Raw genomic sequence first — 9883 nt, forward strand, 5'->3', positions numbered from 1 at the left:
TCTGGCTATAGCTAGGAACGGTCTTCCCAATATGATTGGGTGGATGTGACTTTCTTCCATTTCCAATATGACAAAGTATGTAGGAAGGAAGTAGTTCCCAACCTTTACCATTACGTTTTCAACCACCCCCACTGCTTGTTTTTGATTTTTGTCAGCCAGCCTGATGACTATGTCTGTAGGTATTAGCTCATTGATCTGCAGCTTCTTCATGAGAGATAAAAGCATTAAGTTGATGTTTGCTCCCAGATCACAGAGTCCTTTGTCAAATATTGTTTCTCCTATGGCACAGGGGATGTGAAAACTCCCTGGGTCCCTCCTTTTTGTAGGCAACTCTGGTTGAATAAGAGCACTGCACTCCTTATTCATCACTATTGTTTGCCCTCTTTTAAGTGAGCTTTTCCTGGTCAGCAGCTCTTTCATATACTTAATGTATGAGGGCATTTGTTGGAGAGCCTTGATGAATGGTATGTTTACATGGAGAGATGCAAACATATCAAGGAACTTTGAGTATATTCTTTTTTCTACACCACCCTTGAGTCTTTGGGGAAAAGGTGCATAGAGTTTCAGCAGCTCCTTCTGTGTAAGTGTGGTTTCTTGGTGATCTTCTTCTTGTGTCTCTACTGAGGTATCTCCAGGTTGTTTTAAATGGTTGTTCAGCTCTTCCTCAGTACCCTTATCACTTATAGTGACCATCTTGTAATCTTTCCATCTGACCTTCTTTGCTTCACCTCTCGGGTTCTTCTCTGTGTCACTTGGAAAGCTATCAGTAGGTTTGGGAATCTTCTCAGAGAGGTATGCCACTTGAAACTCCAACCTCTTGATGGTGTCTCCCTGATTTTTGATATTGGCTCGCACCTCCTCCTTGAACACCTTGTTATCTTGGATTTCCTTACATATGCCTTCAAGTAGAGTCTCAATCCTTGATAGTCTTTCTTCCGATGATGGAGAGTTGAGATTGGAGGGATGAGAAGGGCCATTTTGGCTTTGGTATGGATGTTGAGATGTGTTGTTAGGTGAGTGCTGATATGATCTCTGTGTGGGATGTTAGTGAGCTGCATTGTTATTGGGGTTGTGGCGTCTCTGATCTTGGCTTTGGTCTTGTTGATTTCCCCACCCAAAGTTTGGGTGGTTCCTCCAGCCAGGATTATACGTTTTGGAGTATGGGTCATGGTTCTGCCTAGGTGAATTTCCAATGTAGTTGGCTTGCTCCTGACTACCCTCTGCTTCTTCATTCACTCTTTCTTGAGTTGCTGCTGAAGTGGTGATTGCTGCTACTTGATTCCTCTCCATCTTCTTGGTGAGGTCAGCCAATTACTTGGTAATCATCTTGTTTTGAGCTAGCAGTGCATCCACATTGTTTAGCTCTATCACTCCTCTAGTGTTGCCTCTTTCAGAAGCATAGAAGTAGTCATTCTCAGCTACAGTCTCAATGACATCCATGGCTTCTTCAATGGTCTTCTTCTTGTTCAGAGATCCCCCGGATGAGTGGTCTACTGCCTTCTTTGATTCATAAGAAAGACCTTCATAGAAAATGTGCAGCTGTACCCATTCATTGAACATATCTGGCGGGCATCTTCTTGTCAAGTCTTTAAATCTCTCCCATGCTTCACATAGAGTCTCACCATTTTGCAGCCTGAAAGTTTGAACCTCAGCTCTCAACCTGTTGATTCTTTGAGGAGGATAGAATCTCGCCAAGAATTTGTTTACCACATCTTCCCAGGTTGTTAAGCTCTCCTTCGGGAAGGATTCCAGCCATTTAGATGCCTTGTCCTTGAGTGAAAAGGGGAATAGAAGTAGTCTGTAGGTGTCATGATGAACACCATTAGACTTCACAGTGTCACATATCCTCAAGAAGGTGGTTAGATGTTGATTGGGATCTTCTTGAACACTTCCTCCGAATAAACAATTGTTCTGAACAAGGGTGATGAGCTGTGGCTTTAGTTCAAAGTTGTTGGCATGTATGGTTGGCTTTTGGATGCTACTTCCACAGTTTCCTGGGTTTGGATTGATGTAGGATCCTAGAACTCTTCTCTCTTGCCCAGCATGATGCGCTGGACCTTCTCTGCCATGGTTGTGAGCCTCTTCTTCATGATGGTTCTCCATATTCTCATCCATGTCTAGTTCAAAGTACTCTTCCTCTTCCTCAGCACCAACTACTTTCTTCCCTCTTGCTTCCCTCCTTAATCTAAGGAAGGTCCTCTCAGGTTCAGAATCAAAGGAAGTTGAAGCCCCGCTTCTTCTACCTGTCATACAACCAATAAGGCAAAAGCAAAAAGGGTAGATGCAGACAGTATTTTCTGTAGAAATGCTGTTAGTGTGAGTGATGCAATATATCAAACAGTTAGTGGGTCAGTGGACGAAATAGTAAAAAAAATAATATGCAGATAGCACCACAAATGGGTGAGAGGTAAAGGGAAGGAAATAACTAAAACTGAAAGTAAATTACTCAAATGGAATTAAATCAAACAAAATAAAAGTGCTCAATCTAGTTATCCACCAATTTAATCATTGTTGATACAAAATCAATCCCCGGCAACGGCGCCATAAACTTGATGCACGGAAACTTATCTCTCAACAGATTTCCCTCGGCAAGTATACCGAATTGTCGTCAAGTAAAAACTCACAATAGAGTGAGTCGAATCCCACAGGGATTGATTGGTCAAGCAACTTTAATTGGAGGAATGTTCTAGTTGAGCTAAGCAGAATTTGATATGAGAATTATAGGAAATTAAATGGCGAGAAAGTAAATGGCAGAAAATGTAAATGCTGGAAATAAAGAGCTGAATATAAATGACGGAAAGTAAATTGCTGAATCTTAAATGGGGAATGGGGAATTTAGCATGAAAGTAAATGGCAGAAACTAAAGAGAATGGGAAGATCAGAAATGGGGAATTCATTGGGCTTAGGAGATGTTGCATTCTCCAAATCAAGTTCATTCTCATCTCTTCCTCAATCAATGCATTCATTGATCTCCTTGGCAATCTTAAGTGATTGAATTCCAATTCCTTGGTAACTCAATCTCTCAAATCTTGATCTATAGCCAATTTCTTGGTCTAATTGCTCATGAGAAGAGATGAGGTGCGGTCACTGATTATACCACATGTATTTCTAAATCAAAGTATTGGGAGAATTATATGTCACCATATCCGCCGAAACCCCAATTTGGTCCAACATGAGAAAACATTTCTAGCATGATCTCTTCATTCCTTTTCCAAGGTTCAGAAGAGATCCAAGTATGAATAGTTTCTTTTCCAAGACAACTATCCAATTGGATGAAGATTGAAAGCTTTCAAGTAAAATCAAGAGAAAAGAAAGAAGAAGAATAATGAAAACTATTATTGATCCATCAAATTACAACAGAGCTCCCTAACCCAATGAAAGGGGTTTAGTTGTTCATGGCTCTGGGAATGGAAAGCAAAGATGGAGAGTACATTCTGAAGTAAAACTAGAAGTTGCAGAGAAAGTAAAATTATACAGAGAGTAGTCCTCTCAATCCCAAAAGCTCCTCTCTAGTTCAAAACTACCCCTATATATACTACTCTTCTGATCTTCAAGTTGGCTCTTCAAGTCTTGGATATGGGCCTTTGGATCTTGAGTTAAAGCAGTTTGGAATCTTCAGTGGGCTCAGCTTTACTTGCAGAGAAAGTGTGAAGTAGGCATGGACTTTGGCTAGGACGTTAGTGGCGTTAACGTTAAGTGAAAATGTGGGTTCGAGAACGTTAGTGACAATCACCTTTTGCACTAACGTTCCTTGCCCAAGATGAGTTACGTTAACTTCAACGTTAGTGGCACTAACGTGACCACTAACCGCGAGCGTTATTGGCGTTTACCTTTGCCAATAACGTTGCCCTTGGCCCCTTCTTCCCTACGTTAGAGTTCACATTAGTGTAGCTAACGTGACTCTTAACGTGGGTATGCCTCAACTTCGAGAGCGTTAGTGACATTTACCTTTGTCACTAACGCTCCAAACACCCTTCTTCCCATGTTAGAGTTCACATTACTTAGGTTAACGTGACTTCTAACGTGGTAGTAATAGCCATCTCCAACGTTAGTGACAAAGGTGAGTGTCACTAATGTTGGCTCATCATTCCTTTCTTCCACGTTAGCTTCCATGTTAATGCAATTAACGTAGCAACTAACGTGGCTAATAGAGGCTTAGTCCAACGTTAGTGACATAGGTGAGTGTCACTAACGTTGGCTCTTCATTGCTTCTCCCACGTTAGAATGCACGTTAATGTAGTTAAAGTGACTCTTAACGTGGCTAAGTGTGCCCCTATCCCCAACGTTAGTGGAATTCACTTTTACCACTAACGTTGGAGCTTCACTTTTTTTCCACGTTAGCTTCAATGTTAACGTAGTTAACGTGGACACTAACGTGGGCTATGATGGCTCACGAAAGCGTTATTGGTGTTCACTTTTCTCATTAACGTTGTAAGCTAGCCTCCTTTCCACGTTAATGGTCACGTTAGTTGGACTAACGTGGCATCTTCCTTGCTTCCTTTGTCCTGAAATCAAGCAAATAAAGTGCATCAAAGCTAGGTTCTAACCCATGAGATCATGCATCATTCAATTTATCATTCAATTCATGCATAATTCTCATGAAATCGTATAAAATTCACAATGTTTGCTTGAATCAAGATGTAAATGATTATTTACCCAAAACATGCTTATTTCCTAAGAAAGTGCATGAAACTACCCTAAAACCATAAAGAAAAGGTCAGTGAAACTGGCCAAAATGCCCTGGCATCACCTACCAATTACAACTACTTCTAGAAAGCAAGAAATCAAAAGGATTAAGCTGCAACTTAAACTACCTAAATCAACAATCTTAAGCTACTTCTAGAAAGCAAGAATTCAAAAGGATATGAGTGTTGGGGTGCCTCCCAACCAGCGCTTCTTTAGCGTTACTAGCTTGACGTTTCTTCCTTCTTAGCTAAGGTTGTAGCTCACTCTCTGCTCCTCCAAAGAGTCCCCCAAGTAGTGCTTAAGCCTGTGGCCATTCACAGTAAAAGTCCTCTGTGTCTTGTCCTCCATGAGCTCTATATGACCATAGGGAGACACCTTAAGGATGGTGAGGGGTCCAGACCACCTTGACTTTAGCTTCCCTGGGAAGAACTTGAGCCTAGAGTTGTATAGCAGCACATTTTGACCTTCTACAAACTCTCTTCTTGCTATCTTTTGATCATGCCACTTCTTTGTGTTCTCCTTGTAGATCTTAGCATTCTTATAAGCTTGATTCCTGAACTCTTCCAGCTCATTGAGTTGTAGTAGCCTCCTTTCTCCAATAGCTTGATTGTCAAAATTCAATATCTTTAGAGCCCAAAATGCTTTATGTTCAAGCTCTACTGTTAGATGACAAGCCTTCCTAAACACCAGTTGGTATGGAGATATCCCAATAGGTGTCTTGAAAGCTGTCCTATAGGCCCATAATGCATCATCCAGCTTTTTAGACCAATCCTTTCTTGAGCTTCCAACAGTTTTTTCAAGGATTCTGCTGAGCTCTCTGTTTGAGATTTTAGCTTGCCCATTAGTCTGTGGATGGTATGAAGTTTCCACTTTGTGCTTTACACCATATTTAAGGAGGAGTGCTTCAAGTTGTTTATTGTAGAAGTGTGTCCCTCCATCACTAATAAGGGCTCTAGGAACTCCAAATCATCTGAAGATATTTTTTCTCAAGATGCTTATCACAACCTTGTTATCATTTGTTGCTGTGGCTATGGCTTCTACCCACTTTAACACATAATCTACAGCCACCAATATATAGTTATTTGAGTGTGTCGAGGGGAATGGCCCCATGAAATCAATTTCCCACACATCGAACAACTCCAATTCCATTATAAACCTCTGTGGCATCTCATTTTTCTTGGGTAGATTTCCAGCTCTTTGGCATTTATTGCATCTTGTTACCAAGTCCTTTGCATCCTTGAATATTATTGGCCAATAAAATCCACACTGTAGCACATTGGCTGCAGTTCTTTCCCCATTAAAATGGCCTCCATATGCAGATCCATGAAATTGCCATAGGATTTCTTGCCCTTCCTCATGGGAAATACACCTTCTCAAGATCCCATCAGCACCCTTTTTGAATAGATAAGGCTTGATGACATGTCACCATGTCATGTTTTTCTATGCTTTTTCATACAAGAAATTGATAATTAGTGCTTAAATATTACATTCTTTTGTGCTTAAATGGTATATTTCCTTGATCTTTTGATTTGATAAATTTTGTAGGAAATAAAAAGAAAAAGAAGCAAAAGAGCATAAAATAAACTAAAAAGAAGAAAAGAGAAATTTTGGGCACACTTTGAAGTTGAGCACGCTTTGGAGCCTTAGGCCACGCTTTTAAAAGCGTGGCCCATGACCATGAAACCATGGCATGCATTAATGCCTTATGCATGCATGGCGTTGCATGAATGAACACTAGCGTTCACCAATTGGCTAATAAGGCCGAAGAATGCATGCAAGTAATATTACATCAATCCTTTGACAAGGAATTAATGAAAGCATGCATTTAATTATTAATATGGATGCATGAATTAATAACCAAGGCTTACATCGTATTTAGAATGAATTGAATGAAAGCACAGCATGCATTTTCATTCCACTAATGCCATTGAGTTATTAAAGCATGCATTTCATTATCAATGCTACTAAAGCCATCATGCTTTAACGTAATCCATTTAATTTATGAAAGCATGCATTAAAGCTAAGCCAATGAAAGCAAAGGCAGCAAGCGTTTCATGAACCGAGCGCTACAATGTGACAAGGAAAAAAGGCTTCGAGGAGCTCAACGTTTGCACCAACGTTTGCCTCAAACGTGAGGCCAAACATTGGCTAAGGAATACCCTGGGAAGAGCTCAATGTTTGTGCCAACGTTTGCCTCAAACGTGAGGTTAAACGTTGGCTTAAGAACACTCTGGAGGAGGAGCCACGTTTGCGCCAACGTTTGCCTCAAACGTGAGGTCAAACGTTGGCTGAAGATTGCCTTGGAGAAGCTTCAACGTTTGCGCTCACGTTTGACCTCAAACTTGAGGTCAAACGCCAATGACAGCAGATTGCTGGATTTTGCTAACTTCCTTGCAAAGACGTTTGAGTCCACGTTTGCCCCCCAAACATTGACTCAAACGTGAAGCACCAACAATCCAATTTACACGCAGATTTCTCCTCAAGACCAAGAGTGATCAATTAGGGCCAACTTCAACCCAAATCCAAAGGAAGCAAAGCCCATTATCATCACTCAAAGGCACAAGAGATAGTTAAAATAGGAATTTCATTTAATTTTAATTTGTTTTTAATTTCACTTTCATTTTTGTAAAAAGCCTATATAAGGCATCATTTTTATTTTTGTAAAGGAGGCTAGCTTTACTAGAGAGCAGTGGTAGTAGGACCTCTCTTAATTTTCTTCTTTGAATATGATTTTTGGGAATTGGGAAGGAGAATTGATCTCTCTTCTTTCTTGTTCTTGCTTCTGCATTTTTTACTCTTTGTTTTGGATCTTGGGTGGAGAATTCAAGAAATTCTATTTCAATCTCACTTTGAGATCTCTCTCTGTCTATTTGTCTGCATAATTCAAGAAATTGTGATTTGGGATTTAAATTCTCTTTACTATTTTCATCTTTACTTCTTCTGAATTTGTTCTTCTACTTCTTTTGCAATTGTTCTTGTTGGATCAAGGAAGGACTTGAGATCTGGACTTGTTTTCTAGTCTCCTCCACCCTTGAGATCTTCAACTTTCTTTTAGTTATTACAATTGAGCTACATTTCACTTTCTGTTTTGTCTTAAAGCAATTTTACCTTGCTATTTAGATATTTTGCAGATTCACTTCATCTTACACTTCTTTGATTGATTACTCTCTACATTTTTCTGTTGAATTTTAATTTCCAGCACCCAATTCCTTTTACTTTCCATGCAATTTAACTCTTAGGCAATTGTTCTAAGTTCTGTTTACTGGTTTCATTTAAATTTCCAGTTGCTTTATCTATTGCTTTCTTTAATTTCCGGCACCCACTCCCCTTTTACATTTCATGCAATTTACATTTCTTGTCATTTAAGATTTTGCTTATTTACTTTCTGCAACTTTTAATTCACTGCCATTTACTTTCTGTTGGCTACATTCCATCAAATTTCACTTCAATGTTAGCTTGACTAAACTAATCACCCACTAAAGTTGCTTGATCCATCAATCCCTGTGGGATCGACCTCACTCTAAGTGAGTTTTACTACTTGATGCAACCCGGTATACTTGCCGGTGAGTCTTTGGTGTTGAAATTTCGTTCCCAAACCATCAAGGCTCATCCCAAATGTAGTGTTTAGCATCTTTGAGTAGCTTTCTCCTCATGTGTTTGTTGATGTCAGTTGGTAGCTCTCCATTAGCCTTGAAATTGGCTATGTCTGCAAACCAAGGAGCTTCTTAGATCATCATCAACTGCTCATCAGGAAAGCTCTCATTCACTTTAAACTGTTGTGCTTCATCCTCTTCATGTAGGATTCTTGATAGGTGGCAGCCACCTTGTTCTCTGCTCCACTTCTATCTTTAATCTCTATGTTGAATTCTTAAAGTAGCAAGACCCACCTTATCAATTTAGGCTTGGACCCTTGTTTGGTAAGTAAGTATTTAAGAGCTGCATGGTGGTATGGCAAAATCGTGATCGTTCATTCCTTGGTAACGGCGCTGAAAACTTAATACGCACGTTCATAATCTTAATTCTTTGTCACAACTTTACACAACTAACCAGCAAGTGCACTGGATTATCCAAGTAATAAACCTTACGTGAGTAAGGGTCGATCCCACGGAGATTGTCGGCTTGAAGCAAGCTATGGTCACCTTGTAAATCTCAGTCAGGCGGATTCAAATGGTTGTAGAGTTTTAATAATTAAAAGATAAATAAAACATAAAATAAAGATAGAGATACTTATGTAATTCATTGGTGAGAATTTCAGATAAGCGTATAGAGGTGCTTAGTTCCTTCTGAATCTCTGCTTTCCTACTGCTTTCATCCAATCCTTCATACTCCTTTCCATGGCAAGCTTTATGTAGGGCATCACCGTTGTCAATGGCTACATCCCGTCCTCTCAGTAAAAATGGTTCAAAATGCACTGTCACCGCATGGCTAATCATCTCTCGGTTCTCGATCCTGCTGGAATAGGATTCAGTAATCCTTTTGCGTCTGTCACTACGCCCCCAGCACTTGCGAGTTTGAAGCTCGTCACAGCTATCCCTTCCCAGATCCTACTCGGAATACCACAGACAAGGTTTAGAATTTTCGGACCTCAAGAATGGCCGCCAATAATTCTAGCCTATACCACGAAGACTCTGATCTCACGATCAGAAGGCTAAGAGATATACATTCAAGCTTGTTTACATGTAGAACGGAAGTGTTTGTCAAGCATGCGTTCATAATTGAGAATGATGATGAGCGTCACATAATCATCACATTCATCATGTTCTTGTGTGCGAATGAATATCTTAGAGAAGAAATAGGCTTGAATTGAATAGAAAAACAATAGTACTTTGCATTAATTCATGAGGAACAGCAAAGCTCCACACCTTAATCTATGGTGTGTAGAAACTCTACCGTTGAAAATACATAAGAACAAGGTCCAGGCATGGCCGAATGGCTAGCCTCCCTAAAGGTCTAAGATAGCATAAAACTGATCAAAGATCCGACCCTTAACATGATAGTAAAAAGTTCTATTTATACTAAACTAGTTACTAGGGTTACAGAAATGAGTAAATGATGCAGAAATCCAATTTCGGGCCCACTTGATGTGTGCTTGGGCTGAGCATTGAAGCTTTCACGTGTAGAGGTCTTCCTGGAGTTAAACGCCAGTTTGTAACCTGTTTCTGGCGTTTAACTCTGCTTTGCAACCTATTTCTGGCGT

General features: G+C 40.0%; 1 non-coding gene across 1 annotated transcript; it reads left to right on the forward strand.

The window, feature by feature from the left end:
• The first annotated feature begins 1555 nt into the window (after positions 1–1555).
• On the forward strand, positions 1556–1662 carry LOC112753781 (small nucleolar RNA R71). Its single transcript, XR_003178148.1, has one exon. It is a non-coding gene; the product is annotated as a small nucleolar RNA R71 (small nucleolar RNA).
• Positions 1663–9883: the final 8221 nt, after the last annotated feature.

Source organism: Arachis hypogaea, chromosome 15, assembly GCF_003086295.3.
Source record: "Arachis hypogaea cultivar Tifrunner chromosome 15, arahy.Tifrunner.gnm2.J5K5, whole genome shotgun sequence".
Classification (NCBI taxonomy): Eukaryota; Viridiplantae; Streptophyta; class Magnoliopsida; order Fabales; family Fabaceae; genus Arachis; species Arachis hypogaea.